A 25,900-nucleotide genomic window follows, 5' to 3' on the forward strand; every position below is an offset into this window, starting at 1 on the left:
GAGGACAACCAGCCTGTGTCGCCTTGGGCAAGCTGCACGGCCCCAGGGAACCACCAGAAGAAGGGACTGGTCAACCACTTCCGAGGACTTCATAGTCAGGAAACCCTGGCAAGGGTCTCTATGATCGGAATCGGCTTGATAGCACATAATTGATTAATTTTGCCAAAGCTGTCTCTAGCAATATGAAGCAATGGGTAACAGTGTGAGTATATTTAACAGAGCAGCTTTAAACGACTCACACCTGACTCAATAAATGTGCATTTAAGTCTTATGTAGCCAAATGTCTAGAGAGAGAGAGAGAGAGACAATAAATGGCTAGGCATGCCAACTATGGGATTCAGGGGGCTGCAGGTGGAAAAAACTAAATATTTTCCATCTCTGAGAATACGGCAAGTTGAAATATGGGTTTTAAAAATCCACACAAATCACAGATCTCTAGTAGGAATGTGCTAGTGCCAAATTACAACATCTGAGATATACAACCGCTCAGGCATGCTATAAGTTGCCCAGTTATGGACATTGACAAAACCAGTTTCTATTCTAAAAAAATTCAAATGGTTCTGCTTATATATCACCCTGTAGCACTTAAAGCAGTCTCTGGGCAGTTTACAATTTAGTTATGCAAGCTGCACATTGCCCCCTCCCCAGCAAACTGGGTAGTCTGTTTACCAATCTCGGAAAGATGGAAGGCTGAGATACCCTCAAGCCAGCTACCTGAACCTGGGGTTGAACTCAGGTTGTGAGCAGACTCGTGACTGCAGTACTGTATTTTAACTACTGCATCACAAGGCTCCTAACAAACTTACATACAGTTGTGCCCTGCTTAACGATTACCCCATATAATGACAAATCTGCTTCACGACGATGTTTTTGCAATCGCAATTGCGATCACAAAACAATGTTTTAATGGGGGGTTTTCGCTTTGCGATGATCAGTTCCCTGCTTCGGGAACCGATTTTTTGCATTACGATGATCAAAACAGGTGATTGTCGGCTGCTCAAAATGGCTCCCCGCTGTTTTTAGGAGGCATTTTTCACAAGACAGGCACCCAAAAATGGCCACCTTATTGAAGATCTTCGCTGGAAGGTATTCAGCCCATTGGAATGCATTGAACGGTTTTCAATGCATTTTAATGGGCTTTTTTATTTTGCTTTACGATGTTTTTGCTCTACAGCGATTTCGCTGGAATGAATTAGCGTCGTCAAGCGAGGCACCACTGTATAGACATGCTTACATATACTCTCTCTGTCTCTCTGTCTCTCTGTCTCTGTCTCTGTCTCTGTCTCTCTGTCTCTCTCTCTCTCTCTCTCTCTCTCTGCTTATAGTGGGGAACACAAGCTGGAGGGTCCAGTGGATTCATATCTTGCTTCTGGATTTCCTGTTGTGGAAGCTGTGTAACAATACACTGGGCTAGACAGCCAGCTCTTTGGTCTGACCCAGCACAACTTGTAGGTTTTTAATGTGCACTTCCCATAGCATAGTCACGGTATAACTTCCTCTGAGAGAGTTGGATGATGCCCCTTTTCAAAAGTTGCTCCTCACATGAAAGGCTTTCTCCTTTCTCTGAAAACATCACAGGCGCTGCAGAGCCTTATATTTATGGACACCCAAGTACTCCACAGAACAAACACTACAACTGTGTGCCATGTCTGATTTTTTGACCTGGTGTCTATTGTAACATCCATTGTAGTGACAGAGAGGAGATATTATGGTTTTTTTTTAAAAAAGGCCACATGGGAGGATGCTGATCTGGCCACCTTTCATCTCTCTTTTGTAAGAACACGATGCAACTTACTTTTCAAAAAAGACTCCACGACAGATTGGCCAGAAAAGATCATTCACATCTGCAATGGATAAGAACTGCTGGATAGCTCAGTAGTAGTAAATGGATCCTCTCATATTCATATAAGGAACAAAATATGAAAGGGTTAGATTTTTCTCTTTCTTTTTCTTTTCAACCAGTACAGATCCATAAGCATTTTGAGCGATGAAGTGCTTACTGTGTATTGCAGGGAACATAAATTATTTCTAGAAATCAGGCAGTTCCTGAGGAGTACCATTATTCTAGCAAATTGCATTGATGCAAAGAGAGTCTTGTGGAATCTGCAATACTGTCGTACAAACCATACGGAAGCCAATGGGTCTTAATCATTACCTACTATTAAGCTGGTTCCAATACATGATAATTTTTTTCCAGTCTCATTGTACCCTCTGATGGGGTGCCTTTTCTATTCATGAGCCTTGGGTGGTCAGTAATGCCGGGCAGCTCCAAAAACCACTACATGATGCAGGGTCATTCAGATTTCCCACAAAGCCAGTGTGATTCTTGCCTCCATTGGAAGCTGTCAATGAGCAAATTCCAGCTCTTTTCCTCCTATTCTTCCTCTTCCCATCCTGGCAGTTTCCTTATTATATAGCTGCTCTGCAACACATTGGACACACACTTGCTTGATTTCAGCTGTTCATCCTGGTTTGTCACGCCCTTGAGAGCAGGGAGCATTCTAGTTCTTCCATTTCATCCTCACTTCCGTTGCCCTCCTACATATGGAGGGTGACAGATCTGAAGAGGGACAGCCTTCCCTGCTCCACCGTAATCAATGTCCTTGAAAATCAGGGTCCTGACACACTTGGACAGCATCTATAGATAGTGGAGAAGCTGCAAACTCATCACGCTCCACTTGTAGGACAGAAATGAAAGTAGTAGATGGAAATAAAGCATCCTCCTCTTTGTGCAATCATAAACAGACAAGATCACTGAATAAGCCTGCTTGGCCTTCATCTACAGCAATTTGAGGTCCAGACTGACCAAACAGTCTGATTTACCTGAAATATCCCAGGTGACTAATACAGTTTGGACTCACTCTGTGTCAGTTCAAACTGATCCGATTTTGCAATTCAGCTGAATCAACTGCATCACTCCAGTAGGGCTGCTCTGTGAATAGCAATTCCTCTCAGTTTCTGGGGGATTTCACCCTTTTCTTTAAAATGTGTTTTATTTTATGTTTTTCCTTTCCTTTCTGTTTTGTTTTGTTTTGTTTCTTGGTTTTTTTGCCATTTTGATTTTATTAAGGTATCAGGTACCGTAGCTAGCGCTATGGTGGATGAGGACTTGGTCCTACTGATGAAGTTAATAAGGACAGGGATCATTGCTTTTGAATTTGCTGTAACATCACGTGGTGTTCACATGACCTTGGGGTTGGTGTGTGCATGCTTACTGCCACCACCACTGCGCCTGGTGCCACTGCCACCTGCAGTATGGCTGCTGCCACCACTTCACCACCACCACCACATCCATCACCATTTCCACAGCATCCAAAGAAGGTATGTCAGCTTATTGGAACTTTGGGTTGCAGACCACATTGTTTTCATTTTAAAAAATTATTGCTATCCAGTATAGTGCTCTATCAGGTAGCAGGAATTAAAAACAAAATAAGGCAGACCAAGAGGTGTTCACATATGTGGAGACGATTTTAATGAGCAATTAATTAAACATCGGCCTTAAAATACATGGACCTCTGGCAGAGGAGTAGAAAAACTTGCTCCCCAGTCACATTTCTCCACATTTGTACATACCTCATGTAAATGCCCAAATTTAAATTAATGTAAAACATGCTGAACTCAATTTAAATGGGGGGGGGGGATTTAGTAGTGGGATTGACCTCTGAGAGATACAGTTTAGTAAGGAACTAAAGAAGTAAACAAAGCAAATGTGAGCATTTTTCCTTACTTTTCTCAATTAATGCAAGTTATTGGATTTTTAGAGAGATGTCGTGATGCTGCGGGTTAAACCTCAGAAGCCTCTGTGCTGCAAGGTCAGAAGACCAGCAGTCGTTAGATCGAATCCACACGATGGAGTGAGCTCCCGTCGCTTGTCCCAGCTCCTGCCAACCTAGCCGTTCGAAAGCATGTTGAAATGTGAGTAAATAAATAGGTACCACCTCGGTGGGAAGGTAATTGCATTCTGTGTCTAGTCGCTCTGACCACGTGACCACGGAAACTGTCTTCGGACAAATGCTGGCTCTACGGCTTGGAGACGGGGATGAGCACCACGCCCTCGAGTCAAACATGACTGGACTAAATGTGAAGGGGAATTTACCTTTACCTATTGAATTTTTAGCTTATTCAGGGCTGGCACAAAGCTCAGACTGAAATCTTCCCCTCAGAGAAAAGAAATAGCATATGGAGGAGCCCTGAGTCAGGTTCAGTAGAAATGTTTTTAACTAATTAAAGGACACACACTGGGGATTTTGCCTGCCTTTTTTTTTTAACCAGGACAATTATTAAAAGAAGCAGCTGCTGTCCTTAAAAAAAAAAATCGCAGCCCCAGGATGCAAGCAAACGATGACCACATTGACACACCCACTCACAGATTGATTTTGCACATCTGGGGTTCTCAGATAGCACAGAGGCTAGGGCCGTTGCAACTACCTCAGCGTGACAAAAGCAGCAGCTTGCCTTCAGTGAAACGCTTCCCCTTTCAAATGTGCATGGAGAGAGCTATCTTTGGATCTTTTCCAATCTGGTAAACGTCTGGCTGGCTCTGAAATTCACAGACGTCTATATGATAACTCAGGAAGAGGCCTGAGCGTAGGGCCAGATAGGTTGTCGAGGAAAATTATCATCTGAAAATCAGTGGGAGGTGCATGTGTAACATTTTTCAAATCATTCCAAAGGGGTAACAGCTGTTTCTCTTACAGTAATAACTATCTTACACAGGGCTGCAAGATATTTAACAGATGTGTGGGGGCAAGCTTTTGCGTAGATTGTTGTTCCTGTTATATGCTGTCGTAATCTGACTTGAAAAGACCATAACAGGGCTTTTGAGTTGTATGAGATGTTCAAGGAGTAGTTTGCCCTTGCCACCACTCAATGAATGGGTTTTCACCACGGTTACGCGGAGATTTGAATCCAAGCCTCCAGAATTCTAGTACAACACTGTCTCGGTGGTTCTCAATAGAGATGGGCATGAACCATGGTTTGGTGGTTCAGCCTGGTTAAGAACAACGGATGTACAGGTGTTCCACGAATGGCAAACGCTTCCCTCTCCTGCCAGCTCTGGGTGATCAGCCACTCACCACCAGCACTTCCCTCCTCTGCCTCCTCTGGCAGCAGCCCACTCCTCTGCCTCCTCTGGCAGCACCCACTCACCAGCAGCAGCATGCTTCCCTCCTCTGCCTCCTCTGGCAGCACCCCACCGCTCTGCCTCCTCTGGCAGCACCCACTCACCAGCAGCAGCATGCTTCCCTCCTCTGCCTCCTCTGGCAGCAGCCCACTCCTCTGCCTCCTCTGGCAGCACCCACTCACCACCAGCAGCAGCATGCTTCCCTCTTTTGCCTCCTCTGGCAGCAGCCCACTCCTCTGCCTCCTCTGGCAGCAGCCCAGTCCCTGCTCCAGGTGGGGCAGGGAAACACACATAGCTGCCTCTGAGTGGGCAATTGCCCAGAGGAGGTGGGGGAGGGAAGTGCATGGCACCCCTGGAACATCTGAGCAGGCATCATGCCGAAGCAGGCCAAACTGCCAAATTGCAATTGGTGCTCATCTCTAGTTTCCAACCATGGGTCCCCAGATGTTCTTGGTCTAAAATTCTCAGAAGCTTTCATCACCAGTTGTGCTGGGCAGGATTTCTGAGAGTTTCAGTCCAAGGACATCTGGAGACCCAAGACTGGGAATCACTGCTGTGTCTGCTACACCACAATAGCTCTCTAATAAAAAAATCTACGCAATCTTGTGTCACATCAATAAAATTTGTTAGCTTTGAAGAGACAAAATGAAAGAGGAGATCTGGGAAGGCAGGCAGGCAGGATGGCTGGTTATGTCCTTAAAATTATGAGAGAGTAAGTCCCACTGGACATAGTAGGACTTCCTTCCAAGTACACACGCATAGGCTTATGGTTTTAGTGCCACTGCTGGGGAAATCTGTTTCATCAGAGTGAGACCATGGTTAACCTCTGCTCCCAGAACGTTTTCTTGATCCAAACTTCATTTGGAGCTGCAACCTTCCCAAGCAAAGCATTCCCATATGTGAAGATGGGGAAGAATTTCAATCATTCTGCATTAAGAATACAGGCTTACCACATGTGCAGTTCACCATTCAAATTTCAGAACAGCAGTAAAGAGATATTTCAGTATTCACACTTCTCAGAATTCAAGTTCTTTCTCAGATCCTGCATTCAAAACAGCCTTGTTTATACTGGCTGCCAGTAAGTAGCTGGTTACAAGGCATACATACAGAAGTCTCTAGCTTAAGTATTGCCATGTTCAGTCACATAGCAGATGATAGCAAAAGACCCAATTAGCCACAGCCATTCAGCCTACATGAAACAGTGATCTGATGGAGCTTTGATAAGTTACTTTCTTATACTGCAATTCCCAAATTTTACTTTGAAAGTTGCTTTCCCAAAAGTTTCTTTTTTGCCTTAGAGAAGTTCCAGAGTCCTTGAGCTGGCCTGGCCAGTGGAATTCAAGGACATGCAAGCAAAAAAGGGATAATTTTCCAAGTTCTGTTACTGTGAAGCATTTTAAATGGACTACGACGCCCTGTTTTAAATATGTTTTAATATTGGTCATAGTTGCCATTTTAATACAGTGGTGCCTCGCACAGCGAGGTTAATCCATTCTGGATTAACCCTCGCTGTGTGAAAGCATCGTTGAACGGGGCAAGAAAACCAATTGGAACGCATTAAACAGTGTTTAATGCATTTCAATTGGGCTGAATACTCACCGTTCAACAATGCTTCCGGGTGGCTGGCAGCCATTTTCGCGCCCTCCCCTCGCTGAACGAGGGCGCGAAAATGGCTGCGATCAGCTGTCCGACAGGTCTAAAATGGCTGCCAGAACAGCCAAAATGGCCGTCCGCAGTGTTTTCGCGCCCTTGGTAAGCGAGGGCAGGGCGCGAAAACACTGCGTCCAGCCATTTCGGCTGTTCCGGCAGCGTTTTCGCGCCCTCCCCTTGCTTACCAAGGGCGCAAAAATGCTGCGCGCGGCCATTTTGGACCCACCGACCAGCTGATCGGCGGGTCGCAAAGCGAAGGTCGGTAAGCGAACCGCTTACCGACCTTCGCTCTGTGAATTGTGCCCTATCTAGGTGCCGTTTTGCGATCATTTTTGCAATCGCAAAAACGGCACCGTTGTGCGGATACGTCGCTCTACGGAGCGACCGTTCTGCGAGGCACCACTGTACAATGCTTTAATTATTTTTAAATACTTTTAACCTTACTGTTTTTAGCTTTTAAATACTGTTTTAATGATGTAAGCCACCTTGGGTCCTTTTGGGGAGAAAGGAGGGAAATAAATAAATAAATAAATAAATAAATAAATAAATAAACAAATAAACAAATAAACAAATAAACAAATAAACAAATAAATAAATGCTGAACCTGTTCATTCTCCCAAGACATACTGTATATAGTTGTTACAGTTTTTTCGGGCTGTTTGGCCGTGTTCTTAAGGATTTTCTTCCTAATGTTTTGCCAATCTATGTGGCTGGCAACTTCAGAGGACAAGAGTCAAAACCCTGTCTGTGCTCTGGTGCAGTTTGTGGGATAGCTGTGGGATCAGCTTTTTGTCCTATTCAGGAGAATGGGTTATTATGATGATCAGCATTTTTTTGTTGTGGGTGTATTGTTGAGATAAGGGGGAGAGATGATTTGTCACTGTGATCGTTAGCTGGTCTTTTGTGTGCAGCGATCACCCATCCTTGTGGCTGGGTAGAGTTTGTTGACCCTTTGCAGGCTGTATTTTTCAGTGCTGGGAGCCAGGCTTTGCTGAATTTTAGACTTTCTTCTTTTTTGTTGAAGCTCTGCTGGTGTTTGTGGATTTCAATGGCTTCCCTGTGAAGTCTGACATAATGATTGCTGGTGTTGTCCACTACTTCATTATTTTGAAATAGAATTTCATATCCAGCATGTTTCAGGGCATTTTCAGTTACTGACGATTTTTCCGGTTGTTTTAGTCTGCAGTGTCTCTCATGTTCTTTGATTCCGGTGTGGATGCTGCGTTTTGTGGCTCCAATATATACCTGGCCACAGCTGCAAGGTATCTGGTGTACTCCTGCAGTGGTGAGGGGGTCCTTTTTGTCCTTTGCTGACCGTAGCATTTGTTGTATTTTTGTGGTGGGTCTGAATACTGTTTGTAGCTTGTGTTTTTTCAAAAGTTTCCCCATGCGGTCCGTGACCCCTTTGATGTATGGCAGAAATACTTTATTTGTGAGTGACAGTTTTTCCTCTTCAGTTTGGTGTTGTTTTATTGGTTTGATGGCCATAATCACCCAATTTCCTGACTAGGACAAAAAGCTGATCCCACAGCTATAAATAGTCAACTATCCCACAAACTGCACCAGAGCACAGACAGAGTTCTGACTCCTGTCCTCTGAAGATGCCAGCCACAGAGACTGGTGAAACGTTAGGAAGAACAACCTTAAGAACACAGCCCGACAGCCCGAAAAACCTACAACAACCATCGGATCCCGGCGGTGAAAGCCTTTGAGAATATATTCTATATAATTTTGGAGATCTGCGTTTTACTCTATGTGTTTGGATTTTACATTTTTACCTCTTAGCCCTGCTACTCATTTTTGGCTGTTGCATTTGTTGTCTATGGTCAATATGGTATTATTTCTAATATGCATGTTCAAGCATTTTAATCTATGCTGGTTTTTAACTGATTTTATTGCAATTGGGTGTGTTTCATTCTGCCACATAAACAGTGCTTATGAGGTGTTCAGCAAATTTAATGAAGAAAAATGAAATAAAATAAAGAGGGGGAGATGCTAAGTTGCGGACACACGGGGTGAGCTAGCCTTATTTCCAAGAAGCTGGCAGTGAAAGACATCTGCCTGCAATCGTATTCAGTGTCTGCTCTTCCTGAAACGAACCTCAGAGCCTTTTTCACACTTCCTCACTATTAATACATCTCCCGCTTTAATCAAAAATAGATAGTGGAACCAGCTTGTCGATTAAAATTACTGAGAAACCTGGTTCTCTCAATCAAGGCTTTGTTGAAACATAAATATTCCATGTTGTGGCCGCCAAGTTGGGGCGGACAGATTCCCAGAGCAGATGTAACCAATTAACGAAGTCTCTTGTCAGGCTACAGAAGGAGCTGGTGTGTATGTTCCCCTCCTGTTATCCTGGCCAAGAGGCTTACATGGCACTTGCCAGCTTGGGCTGTACCTTCCGGAGGCTAGAAAGTAGACAGGGAGAAGCCCAGAGAAATGTTGGAATATTTCCCCCCCCCTTTAACGGGAACAACAGTAATCAAGGGAGGGGAGCATAGCCCAGGCATTATGTGAAGAAAATCCCTTGTTCATTCTTTGCCATTTCCAAGTATGAACAGAAAAACTCAGGAAAGAGCTGGTGACGGTTAGGGCTGACAATATTGGCCTAGAGATCAGTGGTTCCTAACTTTGACTGCCCAGATATTCTTAGACTACAGCTCCCAGAAGCCTTCGCCACCAGCTGTGCTGGCAAGTGCTTCTGGGAGTTGCAGCCTAAGAACATCTGAAGGTGCAAGGTTGGGAACCGCTCTCCTAAGGAGACAAGCACTGACAAACTAATGCTTGGCTGTGCACGGAAGAACTGGAAAAATAATATGTTCCTCTGCATAGCGCAGTTGCCACAACGATTGTTTTTATTTTTGTTGTACGTGCAGAAACAGACTAACATGGCTGGCATGTTGAAAAATGTTAGAAAGCAGGGAATGGCACGAACTGTTGCTCCCCAGTGAAACAGACTGTTTTAGTAAGTGGTGGATTATTGCCCATTTGAATTTTAAGCAGTCGATACTGTGGCCATTTTAATCAAAAGTGCCTTAGAAGCATCCTTGAACCTCAATTATGTAAAACATATAGAGTGTACTCCAGATCATCAGTACAGTAGTTAACAGAGCTGCATTATAAATCAATACCCTGACAAAGAATTCTTGGATTTGTAGTTTAAGGGAGGTTCAGATGTTTCTCTATTAAGACTGTTGGGCTCCATGCATAGACTGAAAAATTGTTAAAGGCTAAACACAGAGTAAAGTGTGCTGCTTATATATCACCGCATAGCACTTAAAGCAATCTTTGGGTGGTTTACAATTTAATTATGCAGGCTACACATTCCCACCCCCCCACCCCAAGCAAGCTGGGTACTCAATTTACTGACCTTGGAAGGATATAAGGTTGAGTCAATCTCCAGCTGGCTACCTGAGCACTTAAAACAGAAGCCAAACTACAGTTTCTAGAGTTTCTTAAGAAGAAACCACAACAATTAACCCAGTCAAGTCAAGATCTATGATGAAGACATTCTCTGTGTCTGAAATAACCTCCTTAGAAAGAACAACAGATTTGTTACTTCCTCATATGCTGGCAACAGTTTTTTGGATGCTGTTCCTTTTGCATCTACCGAGCATTCTCATCCAAAACAGGAACGTCTAAACTTGATTATATCCGGATTGTGTAATTACTGGGATAATAAGGTTTGCACAATGCAAAACGTCTTGCTTCCGTAGCATTTCAATATGAGCAACATAATGGGCACCAGCTTGGATACCAATGAAGGAGCCAATGAGGCTTTGCAGTCCCAGGGCCAGCTCACATATTGTCAAATCTGGTTCAGCTGTTTCAGCGCATCGACAGTTGACATACTGGCTCCCTCCTGATGACTCCGCACAAGCTGTGCTGGTGGAGGGAGTGAATGCCGATGCCCAAACTGAGGTGAGCCTTAGTGACAGATTGAGCCCGCTCAGGCTGGAAAGCCACACCAACACGTTGCTGCCAGCTTCCCTGGGTACGTTGGCAACTGATTGCTTTTGCATTATTCACAAGCCGCCTGCACTATTGCAACGCTGTTTGCTAACTTCTGCCCCCTCTCTTGAGTGAAGGCTTTTTTAAATTTGGGGCAGGGGGAACGCAATGGTGTAGAGATGGCTGGTCAGTATACCCACCCAAACACTCTCGTCTCATCTGTTACTGGAAGCTCTGAGCAGGATCAGGTCTGGTTAGCACTTGGAGGGGAGACCACTATAGAATAACAGAGATTCCTTACCCCACTCTACTCCCCCCCCCCACTGGCATTTAAGGCTAGGAGATAATGCTTCTTGAAAACCTAACAATCTTCTGCCAGTCAGAATGGATAACTCTAGACTAAGTGGACAGAGGACCCAGTTTCCCGTGTTCCTGATTTGAAGACTGGCCTACTCAACTCCAGAACCAGAACTTGGAACAGTGACTGTTTTACACTGCAGAAGTCCCAGGATGATTTTTGGGTGGGAGATTCTGGGAACTGTAACCCAAAAGAGCCCTTTTCTCTGGGCACTGTCCTGAACGGAATTCCATTTCGAATGAACACTCCATCCCATACCTTCCTGTGTGTTTTAATTCCATTGCAGAGTCCACCTGTCTTTGGAAGGTGAAGCACAAACCTAGAATTTCCTTTACCTGCCAAGCATATGACATGGGTAATATTATTAGAGCAGAGGTTCCCAACCTTGGGTCCAGATGCACTTGGACAAAAACTCCCAGAAGCCTTTGCTACTAGCTTTGCTGACCAGGATTTCTGGGAGTTGTAGTTCACTGTATTAGAGGACAAAGACTATTCTTCAGTATAACATTCCTGACCTTTCCTCTATTTAGTGAGCTAAAAACATTTTTAATATACTTGTTTAATTTTAAAAAAATATGTGTACACTTACTGTTTTTAGTGTTGTCTATTGTCCGGGTAGGTGGAGCTCATCAGCCTTGAAAGGCAGCCCATCCAGAAGAAGGAAAACTCCGATTTCAAACCTCCACTGCCTTGTGGCTATATCCACTGATGGAAAAAGGCTTCAGGAGTAAACCTCAAGGCAAAATCCGGAGCCAGAGTCCCAGAGGCAGTTCGTGTCGTTCTGCCAACTCCTGCAACGTTGCTGGAACCAGTTGTATTGGCTCTTGCCTTTCCATTGGACTATTTCAGCGACGTGGAGAGGGGAGATTTGCTGGTTGGGTAACAGCCTATCCTCCATATTATTCTACCCAAGCTTTGTGCTCTGGAGAGGATACTCATACAGAGTGCGTTACCATGGTCTTTCAAGACTGAAGGATGTCTAAGTTATAAAGTTATTGTCCTTTTAATAAAATGAGTCACCTTAAGTCCTTTTGAGGAGAAACTCAAGGTAAAAATATTTCAAAGAAAGAAAGAAAGAAAGAAAAATTGCAAAATTCCTCAGAATGCATTCAAAATTTCAAAAACTAATCCTGTCAGAGTAACATAGATATACTGTAAAGATAAAGGTTCCCCTTGACAAATTGCCCAGTTGTGTCTGACTCTAGGGGGTGGTGCTCATCCTCATTTCCAAGCCATAGAGCCAGCGTTGCCCATAGATAGTTTCCGTGATCATGTAGCCAGCACAACTAGACACGGAACGTCTTTACCTTCCCACCGTGGTGGTACCTATTTATCTACTCACATTTTTACATGCTTTCAAACTGCTTGGTTGGAAGGAGCTGGGACAAGTAATGGGAGCTCACTCCATCGCGTGGATTCAAGCTGCTGGTCTTCTGACCTTGCAGCCCAGAGGCTTTGTTGCGGTTTAACCCGCAGTGCCGCCATGTCCCTAATATGTACTATACATATTTGTAAATGTTTATTAGACATTTGTTTGCATCTAGCGGATAGTCCTACATCTACAGAAACTTAAATGTGGCTCAACTGGGGAAGAGGCTTAGCAGAGGAGACTTAGAGGCATAGCATAGGCCTAGCTCTGCCTACACAGCTTAGCAAGGAAGTTGCTACGAAATAAGCCTTTCTCATTATAATGGTTTTGTTCTCTTACTTAATCAATGTGATGTTGCTAGGAAGACCTGGAGTTTTCTTCCTTTGAACCACAATCTCCACGCTCCCACATCTAACTCATGCTGAATCAAGGCTAGCTATTATGCAGCAGACAGAGGACCACACTTGCCTCAGGTGGCAGATACTTGGAGGCAGCACCAAGCTGCTGGAGGAAGAAGCTGTGCCATGCAGTCTACCTTTGAATTGACTTGCTACTACCGGGTGTGGTGGAGAAAGTTCTTCCATCATTATTGTTCAAGGAAAATTAAAATTTCAGCCCAGCTGTTGTACAGGATCCTTGTGTTGTAGTGGTTGAACATCAATACTGTAGTGAAGACTCTGCTTGCAACCTGAGTTCAATCCTGGAGGCCTCAGATAGTCAGCTCAGCCTTCCATCTTTCCAAGGTTGATAAATTGAGTACTCAATGTATATCCTTCTTAATTGTTATAAACCACCCAGAGAGAGCTTTAAGCATTATGCAGCAGTATGTAGGCAACACACATTACTCTGTTGCTTTATTAAATGGGAGGAGTGCCATTTTTTTCCCATCCTGCTCCAATCTTGCTCAACATTTATAAAGACAGTTGTTTGTTTGTTACAAAGATATCCTAAGTCTTGCACATTCTTTCTTTAGAAAGGAAAACTCCACTCAAAACTCCATCATCAAAAACATGGAGGGATGGTGAGAGGTGTTTAAGACGATATTTAAGATAACTAAGGAGATTTTAAAAGTTTTTTAATATGTATTTTGAAGGGAGCTAAGGACCCCTGGGGTGCAGGAGTCTTGCAAAAATGCCTCCCAGGGCCAGATGTTGCCCCTTCCTGCTTGAATGGTCAAGTACATTTGACTATCTCGGCATGAGCTTTCACAGTTCAGGAAACTGAATCAGCTTTCCTTTTGTTGGGTAATTAGTCATGGAGAGGTACATGACCAGCTTCATTAGCAAGTTGATTGTGGAAAGGAAAACATTTTATAGCCTTATCACCTTCACAGGTGTGTTTGGTGAGTACATGGGAGAGAACCTTCTCTGTTGATGTCCCCAGATTCTGGAATTCCCTCCCACTGGAGGCCAAGCCAGGCCCATCTTTGGTGTCTTTCCACAAGCAAAGACCTTCCTCTGGCTGCCTGAGTGGGGATTTAAACAGATTTGTCGTGCCTTGTTGCTTTATATGTGTTTTTATTGTTGGTTTCCACACCACCACCATTTTAATGTGGCATTTGCTGGATTCTTTGCTATATTTGAAGGGACGTGGTGGCACTGTGGGCTAAACTGCAGAAGCCTGTGCTGCAGGGTCAGAAGACCAAGCAGTCGTAAGATCGAATCCACATGACGGAGTGAGCGCCCGTCACTTGTCCCAGCTCCCGCCAACCTAGCGGTTCGAAAGCATGCAAATGCGAGTAGATCAATAGGGATCACTTTGGTGGGAAGGTAACAGCGTTCCGTGTCTAAGTCGCACTGGCCATGTGACCACGGAAAGATTGTCTTCGGACAAAACGCTGGCTCTATGGCTTGGAAACGGGGATGAGCACCGCCCCCTAGAGTCGAACACGACTGGACAAAAATTATCAAGGGGAACCTTTACCTTGCTATATTTGTATACTTGCTGTCTTTAGCTTTTAAATATTGTCTTCTACTGATGTAAGCTGCCTTGGGCCCCTTTTAAGGAGAAAGGAAGAGTAAAAATATTTGAAAGAAATAAATGTCTCTGATAGTTTGGTCCTGGGTGAAAGCTCTGTGAGTTGGGTACCCGGCCGCAGAGAGAGAAAGGCTGGAAGTTTGATTCCCCCACTGAATCTCCGAAGCCTGTGTAGCCTTGGGAAAGCTGCATTGTCACAGGATGCCTCCAGAAGAAAGGAATGTGAAACCATTTCTGAATACACTGTATCTTAAAAATCCTAATAAATCCTGAAAAGTGTGGCCATAATTTGGAGTCAGCTCTATGGCATGTAGCTAATTAACCATTGCTAGAACTGCACTGCAGAGCTGTAATTGTGTTTTTCCTTGACAGCAAGTCTCATTGATGTCAGTGGGGCTTCTTTCTTTGTAAACATGCATTGGCATGGGTTGATGGATTAGCTTGTTTTGTGGTAAGGCTAAGCTTGGACAAGTTTCAACCAGGAGCAGAGAGACCCAGCAAATCATTAGAAACTGTCTTGAGGGATGTAAATGCCAAGAATTGTACTGAGGGGGGAATGCTTTCTGGTGGGGGGTAATGAAAGAGAGGGAGAGAGAGGAAAGTTTACATTTTAAAGAAATGTGTCTGTGTAGAGAGGAATTTAGGCAGGGGACCAAGAATGAAAAATGCCAAATGTGAAGTTTTATTACTGGATAGCGTAATTGTCTCTCTCTGAGGAGGCACTATAAATCCTGTGGTTTTGAGTCACAATGTACAGCTGGTAGGGCCAAAATACATGGAAATATCCTGCCTTTTGCAAAAAGCATAAGGACATTATGCACTTAAAAAAAACCCAACCCATTTCTATCTCCAGCTTCAACCGCAATGAAGAACCAAATTACTGCTAACAGGACAACACAGATGGACTATCTCCACGAAAATTACTGTGACAAAAATGTTTGTACCTTTTAAAATGTAAATGGGCTAACATGCGTAACTGTGTAAAAGAAGTACATGAACACATTTTAATCGGTGGCAAGAACTGTGTAATGTGAATGTGCACATAGGGACAAATCCCACCAAAAGGTGTAGAGATTTCTATGTGAAAAGAACAGGGGGACCAAATAGGGCCAGGAAGGTTTGCTATATATTTTGCTAGCCATCACTGGTAGATTCCTGTCTGGATTCTTGTGTCCTCCATATTTTTATGCCCACTATGATAAGCCCCGAGTTAGTGCTTTGGTGAAACACTGCAAAACTGGGGGGGGGGGGTGACTCTACATCAGTGGTTCTTAACCTTTTTTACTTGGATGCTTTTGAACTGCAACTCCCAATAACCCCCAGTCAGGACAGCTGGTGGTGAAGGCTTCTGGGAGTTGCAGTCCAAAACTCCTGAGTAACCCAACCCCATTGTCTTCAGAGATGCAAATGAGAGCAATTCAAAACCTTGTATCAGATAGCAGGAAGTTTTTAAAAAGCATCAGGGCTATTTTTTCTTGTTGTTTAGTCATTTAGTTATATCCGACTCTTCCTGACCCCATGGACCAGAGCACACCAGGCCCTCCCGTCTTCCACTGCCTCCCGGAATTGGGTCAAATTCATGTTGGTAGCTCCAGTGACACTGTCTAACCATCTCGTCCTCTGTCGTCCCCTTCTCCTCTTGCTTTCACACTTTTCCAACATCAGGGGCTTTTCCAGGGAGTCTTCTCTACTCATGAGATGGCCAAAGTGTTGGAGCTTCAGTTTCAGGATCTGTCCCTCCAGCGAGCACTCAGGGTTGATTTCCTTCAAAATGAATAGGATTGTTCTCCTTGCAGTCCAGGGGACTCTCAAGAGTCTCCTCCAGCACCACAATTCAAAAGCATCAATTCTTCGGTGGTCAGCCTTCTTTAGGGTCCAGCTCTCACTTCCATATGTGGAATTGCAAAGAATCAATTCCAAATCCATTGCAAAATAAAGGAGCCTCTAACAGAGGAGCAGAAAAACTCCTCTGACACAGTAGTCTGCTTGTGGACATGTTTAATGAGTACACTAAAAATTGTGTTGTGTTTTTTTAAGGATAACTCGATATAACAGTGGGGTTTGTTTTTGTTTGTTTGCTTGCTTGTTTTTTGTCAGAGGGATCATGCCCCTGGGAGGCTTCCATATCCCTTGGCGGGAAAATCATTTCCTGTTCTGCCACCCTTTCTTGATCCAGACCTGTTCATAAACAAAGGAACGCTTATATAAATGCCCTAAGTCTCCAGGGTTGTCCTTTGCAAAGAAGAAAGCTGAACAAATATAGTTTATTCCACAAATGCCATATTAACATAATTTATTGAATGTCTAAAAATAAACAAGTAAAGGCCCATTTTTACATGAACATTGTGCATTCAAAAATATGCTGCTAGTACTGATGCCTTAGCTCACAGAAAAGGCTTAGGTATTAAATAGTTTCCCATCTAATGCCAGCCTTACCATTAAGAGGCATGAAGCAATAATTTCAGTGAGCAAGTTCAAAAAAAAGAAGCCGCTCTCTGTAGAAGAACTGCTTCCAGTCCCTTTCAAATGTGCCAGGGGCCCGCAGGGGGACCATATGGCCCCCCACTGAGAATGGCTGAAGAATGACAGCATAACCAAATATTGTACAGAGCCCTTGCTGAGGCCATCAGATATGGTTGCTAGGCATTCTTTGGCTTGCTGATTTGCTATGTACATACAGGTTCTCTACAGGAAGCAAATCCTTCCTTCTTTGCTCTCACACCGAAATAGCTAGGAGGGTTTTCCCCTAACATGATTTAGATCAAGGTGGGTATCATTCAATCCATGAACCACAGACACCCCCGTTCATCTTGGCAGTCCTACACTATCCAAGAGTCCCCTCCTCACCCTACAAAAACAGCGAACAAAGTGGTATATTCGCGAAGGCTTTTACGGCCGGGATCTAATGGTTGTTCTGGGTTTTTCGGGCTCTTTGGCCGCATTCCGAAAGTTGTTCTTCCTAATGTTTCGCCAGTCTCTGTGGCCGGCATCTTCAGAGGTCCTCTGAAGATCCCGGCCACAGAGACTGGTGAAACGTTAGGAAGAACAACCTTCAGAACGCGGCCAAAGAGCCCGAAAAACCCAGAACAACTGAACAAAGTGGTGTTTTACCTCTAACATAGTCATATTGTCTTAAAACAAAGTACATGCTCCCTGTACAGTAGGGCCATTGTATCCATAGGATCTGTACCCACGGTTTCACTTTTCCTCTTCCTGAAATTTTTAAGTTAAAAACTCAGAAATATGTGTTTCCAATATGCATTACCAGAACTGGCCACTGGAGGGAACCAGAGACTATGCTATATATAGGGTTTGTGATAGCCACAGTTTCTGGCATCCAGTGGGGCTTGGAATTGATCCGCCATGAATACCGCGATTCTACTGTACATACTTTTTTCACAGAGGTTTTTTAACCTTCACACACACAAAAACCCTTTTGGGAATGCTAATCTGTTTGTAAAAAGAGCTATGAGTAGAACGTGTATTTTGTTTTAAAGCAAAACACCTAAAAATTGTCAAACTATGAAAGATGTCTCCAATGAAAGAACAAGGCCAGGAGCTCTAATATTTCTTATCAAGAGCTCTGTAATTAGTGCAAACTGTTTGTGCACAAAGCTAGAGTCATTTCCCTTCAGGAAACAAAATGCAGACACAGGAAGCACAGAATTCTTAGACTGCACTTTCAAGAAACATGTTTTATTCCAGTCCAACCTGGAATAAGTTCACTGTCTATCCACCCCCCAAGCGTATACATCAGTGTTATATTATCATTTCCCCATGGCTTAGAAATGACACTTTTTGGGTTTACAGGTCTGGAACCCCGTGGCCAGTGGAGATCCAATTAAGAAACTCTTCCCAGCTCTAAACATTCCCCCATCTTACTAAAGCTGTGGTTCTTCTCTAAAAGGCAGACCTCTCGGTAAGTAATAGCAATCTTTCTTCATAAAGCTGTTGAAGCCTTTGAAATATATGAAAACATTATGACAATCATTATTAGCATAAATTACCAGAAAACAGAACATTAGCCACATTTATTATAACCAGGAAATCATTCTTGAAACTTCCCCCTGCCAATCCTGTTTTATTTTCAAATAAATAACTAATATAAAATGTGGTGTGTGCGTGCTTTAAACCCCTTCCCGCCCGCCCAGGGAAAATGAAGGATGGTTTTGTAAAACCCAAAGACTCGTGACCAATCCCCCTGCTCTGCTCAATAACAAGCATGTTGAAATGCTCTGATTACACCCTGCCTGCTTGCTTCAAGAGTTCTAAGAGGAATGATACTGCTGGTGATGAATTACAAAATGCACTTTAAAAAAAGAAGGAAGGAATGGTGGGATATATCACAACCTACATAGGACGCTTTTGAGAGGTTTTGGCTTGGAGGGACCCTTCTGGACTGGGGTTGCTGGCAGGCAACACAGTAACAACCAATGGTTTCCCCTCTGCGTCAAATTCTTTTTTCCTTCCTTTTTTCCAGTCAGAGTTCTGTCAATGTTAGCAATGGAGTCTGCCAGAAGCGAACTGATAAAGTGAAGTGCTGTGTTAGCTATGTAACCAGTCAGTTAGACAGCAATGAAGTTAGTTTATCAGTTAAGCTAAATGACATAAAAAGTTAATATTTTTACACAATACTGTATGATGTTTGTTTTTATCTATGAAGAACTGTAAGTAAACTGAAACATTTTATTCTTTCTCATAATCTCAGTCAATGGGTGACTGTATTGAGACTGTAAGTAGCTGTTGAGGTAAATTAACAAGGAATGGTGGTCTGCTGAGGGTCTACTGCAACTCAATCTGCTCTGTAACTTCCTGACCAAACTATTTAAACTGCTGCATAATAAGAGGAATTTTATTTTAATTTAACCAGCACCCAGGTTCCTTACACACTCTAAGAGTTTCCCAAAGCAGAAAGAGTGAAAACTGTAATTTGTTTTTAGCCTTTTCACAGCACTTGAGTTTCAGAAAACTGTGATCTGTTACCTTAGTTTACATAGGTGTTTCTTATTTTTTTTTTTACTTTGGTTTTGTAGAACCAAAATGCAGGGATTTTAGCAGACAATGAATTCAGCTTTTTTCTTCCAAAGACATAAAGCAAAGCGGGCTACTTATATACCACCCCATAGTGCTTAAAGCACTCCCCGGATGCCTTACAAGTTAATGATTCAGGCTACTCATTCCATCAGCAGTAGCAGCAAGCCAAGTACTCATTTTACCAACTTTGGAAGGATGGAAGGCCATGCGAACCTTGAGCCAGCTACCTGAGATTGAGCCTGGGTTGTGAGCACAGTTTTGGCTACAGTAAAGCAGTTTAACCACTGCACTGTGAGGTTCTATAGCGCCTCCAGGTACAAATTTCCAGTGAATTTTCAGCTACACTCCTGGTATGAATTTTCACTCAAAATCAGCATCTTTCCCAAGAAAATAATAAAACATAATAGGAGTCAGCTCCCTGCATTTGTAGTACGCAGGGTTTTAAAATGTCTAAACTGAATTGAATAGATCCACAGGGAGCAGGGGAGGAAGGAACAAAATTTAGCCTAAATGTAAGTGCTCTTTTTGGGGGAGAAGGCAATGAAACCACAGAAAAAAGAGTCTTAAGCATTTTATGGAAATGAAATTCAGCTATCAAGCTGTAATAGGTTCCCCACCTTTGACTCATGAGATGGGCAGGCTCATACGCAGGAGCAGCAAAGTGATCTGAGCTTCAGGAAGTATCCTTTCCTTATGGCAAAATTAGCTTTTACTGTGCCACCTCTACCAACGTTACCTGCCACGGACTGGATAGCTCAGTGAGATAGCCATCTGGCTGCAGAGGCAGGGACTGAACGTTTGATTCCTCACTGTGCTTCTTGGAAGAAGAGCCAGCCTGTGTAACCTTGGGCATCCTGCACTGTCCTAGTCTGCGAGCAGAAGAAGGGAATGGAAAACCACTTCTGCATAGGTCAGAGCTGCTTTTCCTCCTTTCCCCACCTCTGCCTTTTTACTTCTTTGTGGTGGTGGAAAGCCCACTACCTCCTGGCCTTTGTGCAATTGCTAGGAGAGTACTTGTGGGCAAAAATATTTTTTCCCCTGTCTACCATGTCCCTAAAACTGATGGGGCTGTGTAGCCTCCGCCACCAACTCCATTCTAGGACAGAACCATTTGCATTTTTCCCATTTGTAAGATTTTTTTCCCCCAACAGATATCCAGAAATGCACAAATACTATCATGGACTCCGCCAAAGAACAGATCAGAGTATCACTAAAAGGACTCCGAGTGGGTTGGGCAATTCTCTATACACTCTCACTCACACAAAGAAAGGGGTCAGGGGGCCACTGCACATCCCTGGATGGATGGATGGATGGATGGATGGATGGATGGATGGATGGATGGAAGGAAGGAAGGAAGGAAGGAAGGAAGGAAGGAAGGAAGGAAGGAAGGAAGGAAGGAAGGAAGGAAGGAAGGAAGGAAGGAAGGAAGAAAGAAAGAAAGAAAGAAAGAAAGAAAGAAAGAAAGAAAGAAAGGAAGGAAGGAAGGAAGGAAGGAAGGAAGGAAGGAAGGAAGGAAGGAAGGAAGGAAGGAAGGTGAGATCCTGCTAGGGACAAATCTTGCACTTCCTGCACACAGTCTTGTATCCTGCTACTAGCCTGTGGTCCCTCGCCCAAGAGGAGGTGACAACCGCTCAGTCCACATATTCTGAAAAGGTTTAATTTGAATGTGTGAGCAGGGAGAGGGTTCTAGACCAGCCCCCTACCCATCACTCTCTCTCCATGGCAAAAATAATAATCCTAAGAGAAGACACTCTCCTATATGGGGAGCCTCTCTACATGACTGAGTACTCTGGTTTTTCAGGTTCCCCAGTTGTATGGATAGACGCCACGTATACACTCCTCTCCCTATGAAAACAGAAACAAAAGGGGAGTAGGATTAGAACGCTCTCCCTGCTCACCCTTTCAAATCACCTCATCTATGACCAATTGAGCAGGGCTTGTACTTCTGTTTCCCCATGTGGCTTACCACTAGGTAAAGGTAAAGGTTCCCGATGACATTTAGTCCAGTTGTGTCCGACTCTAGAGGGCGGTGCTCATCCCTGTTTCTAAGCTGTAGAGCCAGCGTTTGTCCGAAGACAGTTTCCGTGGTCACATGGCCAGCGCAACTAGACACGGAACACTGTTACCTTCCCACCGAGGTGGTACCTAGTTATCTACTTGCATTTTTACATGCTTTCGAACTGCTAGGTTGGCAGGAGCTGGGACAAAGCAACGGGAGCTCACTCCATGGCGTGGATTCGACCTTAGGGTCTGGTCTTCTGACCTTGCAGCACAGAGGCTTCTGCGGTTTAACCCGCAGCACCACCTCGTTCAGGCTGGCTTACCACTAGAAGTGTGTAAATCATGCTTTACTGTCTGTGTAATCTGTTTTCTCAGTTGCTAACTCCGTGCAGCATGTTCTTTTCAAATATTGTGAGTACTTACGAAACCTCTTGCTACAAGCCTGCCCATGGCCTTGCTCCGAATGAATACCAGATGTTTTCCTTTCATGCCATTACATTCCTTGCTTTCATTAACCTCCGCAGAACTAGGCCAGGAGAGGTACTGCCAGTAGAACTTTTTCCATTCCCAGCCCATATTTTTCTTTCAGGATTCCCAGGGACCTCTTCCACTTAATTTCTCAATTAAATGCTGGAAGCGCTCTTCGTTCAAGTACCTCTCTAAAGATATGGGAGGAGGATTGTCTCTATGCCCATCAGGAACGAAGCTTTCGGTCTATAAGGTTGATTAGCGTGGCTGTTCTGAGTCAAAATGAGGTTAAAGAGCCCCCTTCTGGATGTGACTCCAGATCAGGAAATGGCAGGCAGTAGAACGGAATCCATTGGTCAGCCATTGTCTAATATTTGATGGACAGACACAGCATGGACATTTATCCGCTTTTAGAGAGGACAATCCTCCATATGACGGGTGGCCAGAGGTCAGTAATCCTTTTGAAGGAAAGGCTGTTTGGTCCAGTTTAAAGGTACAAGAACCACAAAGAGGGAGAAGAGAAACATTTAAAGAGGCCCGTCCACCTGAACAGCAGGTTCAGCAGTAGGCACACAGAGGTTTACCTCAGATTTCTCCCAAAAATGATCCAAGGAAGCTTACAGTATTAAAACCAACAATATAAATGTTAAAATGCATATATATATAAAACTTAAATGAATTTTAACTTTTATATTGTCGGTTTTAATACCGTAAGCTGCCTTACAGTATTATAAAAATCACCTCGTCATGGTCTTCCCCACTCAAGGGAGATGCATCATAATTCTGTTTAAATTTAAAAAAAAACATTTCTAATAGTGTATGTCTGAATTAGTCTATGCAAGTTTATGCAAATAGTGCCCTTCTTTGTTCTCCGTTTTTGGTTATGCATATCCTCTGTTTCCATGATCCATAAATGGCTCCTTATAGTAGTGTAGGGCCAGCATGTAGCTTAATTAATTATCCAATGTTGACATAAGGCACTCCTCATTTAAAAAAAAAAAAAGTCTTAGCCAGTCGGCTCTGGGAGCTACTGTTTTAATTCCATACCATTTAAATTTATTTTAAACTGACAGCTGCTTTTCTTTAAGCATCTGAAGCATTCAAAAGGTTGTTTCTGTCTTTCTTAACAATCACCCAGTTCTTCTTTGCTTGCTGTATGTGGGCTTTCATTATTAAATGGAAAGAACAGTAAAGGTGTTCTGCCTGAGCTACACAGACCCTGCAATAAAATAAGAGCTCTTTTGTCTCCTTCTGCGCTGAAGGCGAGGAATGTCACAGGTCTTTGAAATTCATTGCGGAGGTGTCTTCTGTCAAGACAATGAGACACCTGAATTGAGGGGAAAAAAGAAGTTCAGCAAATATTGTTTCCTTCTTTTTTTAAAAAAAAATCACACATACAGCCTTCATGGGTGGAGGCCTCTTCCTCTTCAGATCTGTCATTCTTTGCACTAACAGTGTGATGGGAAAGGAGACAGGTTTAGAGTACTTCCCAGAGGGCCTACTGGAAGATCCTTCTGGATTCTCATGGCCTGAGTTCAATCTGGATAGGCTCAGGTAGCCAGCTCAAGGATGACTCAGCCTTCTTTCTTTCTAAAGCTGGCAAAATGAGTACAGAGGTAGCTCAACTTACGAATGTCTCCACTTGCAAACGTTTTGAGTTACGAAAGGCTCCGTTCGCAAAATGTTGCTTCGATTTGCAAACGGAGCCTCGACTTACAAACAACAACAACAAAAAAACACCTTTCCTGCCCCTTTTTTTTTTTTTTTTTTTGACCTAAGTTCATCTTAGGTCAAAAAAATAAAAAATAAAAAAAATTCTCCCCCTAGTGGTGGAGTACGGATTAACCGGCTTTGCATTAGTTCCTATGGGAACTAATGCCTCTACTTACGAACAGCGCCTCGACATACGAACGAAAAACAGCCTGAACAGATTAAATGGTTTTCAATGCATTCCTATGGGAATTCTTGCCTCAATTTACAAACTTTTCAACGTACAAACACCTTTCCAATACGGATTAAGTTTGTAAGTCAAGGTACCACTGTACTCAGTTCGCTGGAGGAAGGGGAGAGAGCGAGAACGAGAGCAAGAGCATAATTAAATTGTGCTTTAAGACCTATGAGGCAGTATATTAGCACACTTTATTTGCTAATATAAAGAGGGTTGCAGGATCCGTTTCTTTTAACACTGAGAAGGATGCCATTAGTAACCATGGCTATGAGTTAGCATAACAATTACCATGATTTATTCATATATTGGTAGTGCAATATTTCGTATTATACAGACTGGGTTATATAACTTGCTTGTATTGCTTGTGTGGTCACAAAGTTTGCATTGGCTGCCTGTCACAAACTCCCTTTTAGTCAAGACTTTCAAACAAAATTAAACGGCCATGGGGCTAAGATAAATCATGCATCAGCCCACATCACTCAAACGGCTGTATTTTCTACAGCAAGCGTTCCCCCTGTGAGTGAATATCAACATGCTTCCTGAATACTATTAAACACTCCAATTTAATCCATAAATGTTGACGGTATCCTTACGTCAGCAGTAAGATTTGACTGGAGATGAAGGATTGCAAACTGCTGGGTGTTCAGCAATTTGCTAAAGCCAGAATCTTTAAAATTCAGCAATCTGGGAATAAATGCCTTGGGTTTCAGTGAAACTAAATGCAAAGAAGGATTGAGGCCTGAAGTTGTTTATCCCTCTCCCTTTTTGCCTATCTATACAGTATATCTATTCTAGAATATTTTCTCATCAGGATCACAGAAAATTCATCCTAAATCTTACTGTTTGTGGCACAGATTATATAATACAGCACTGACTAGGGTTCATCCCGAGGGGGCATTTTTATCACTTTAAGAGGCTATCTCTCTCTCTCCTTTCTGGCAACTGATGATGAAAGACCACAAGGTTTACGGGAGATGGTGGTTCAAACAGTTGCCCTCTGGACTGGGGGTGGTAGAGTGCTAAACCCATCAAGTTTACCGTGGAAGAGTTCTGCCTGCCTAGAATACAGGCCTACTTCCATTGGTCTCACACCAATATCAGCAAACTTTTTCCATTAAGAGAACTGAAAGCTTCTAATCGTCTTACTGTGGACACTCATGACAAGCACTGAATTCTATCCCTGGAACAAAGTGATACAAAAAATAAAACAAATGGGGGTTTTTTGGGGGGAGGGAGTCATAAAGGCCCAGAACCTATTTTTAAAAGCCGGTCACTCTGAGGTATATGAACATTGTCTGGATGTTGGTGCAGTTTCTGTTGTAATCAATGCTTCGCAAAGAATTTAAAACCTCCCTGTGGAAAGCTCCTACTGTAATAGTTTCTGAACTGTTAACAGGTTACAGAAGAATGGAACAGACAGACATTTTCTTCATGGAGTGAAGAAAATGGTTAGGACTCTTCCTGTACAATGACATCCTAAACCTAATTCCATCCACCCCTGATTACTGATTAAATTAGATATATAAACAAAAATTAGATATATAAAATGTTTACACGTATGTATCATTTTCATATTCTAGTACTCTTACACTGGGTCACGTCACTGGTTGATCTGGATTGAGGATGGGCCCTCAAGATGCTGTTGTCTACAAATCCCATCATCCTTTGCCAGAATAGGTAGTGGTAAAAATGCTGTGATTTTCAGTACAACATCTGGAGTTGGGGGCATACATTTCTCATATCTTGTTTTCACTAACTCTTAGCTGCTCTCCAAAACTCTGGGCAAGAGTTTTTCCCACCCTTACTTGGGCATGCTGGCAATTGAAACTGGACCATTTTCTGTTTCTTCATTTCATGCAAGTAGTCCTTGAGCTACAGCCCTTTTCCTTGCAGAGTGAAATTAGCTATTCCCTGTTTTGGTTGACTGAGCAGGGTCAGTTGTTTCACTTTTGAGAAGCTCAGACGTTCACTTGTTGCATTCAGTCTGGTCTGTTCGTTACAGCTGCGGAAGATGATATTTTC

The 25,900-nt window shown here is 43.3% G+C and overlaps 1 long non-coding RNA gene across 1 annotated transcript; it reads left to right on the top strand.

Annotated features, from left to right (window-relative positions):
* The first annotated feature begins 817 nt into the window (after window positions 1-817).
* On the top strand, window positions 818-18,448 carry LOC140705529 (uncharacterized). Its single transcript, XR_012084924.2, has 3 exons — window positions 818-3,321; window positions 3,762-3,915; window positions 18,238-18,448. It is a non-coding gene; the product is annotated as an uncharacterized LOC140705529 (long non-coding RNA).
* The last annotated feature ends 7,452 nt before the right edge of the window (window positions 18,449-25,900 follow it).

This window comes from Pogona vitticeps, chromosome 3, assembly GCF_051106095.1.
Source record: "Pogona vitticeps strain Pit_001003342236 chromosome 3, PviZW2.1, whole genome shotgun sequence".
Taxonomy (NCBI): Eukaryota; Metazoa; Chordata; class Lepidosauria; order Squamata; family Agamidae; genus Pogona; species Pogona vitticeps.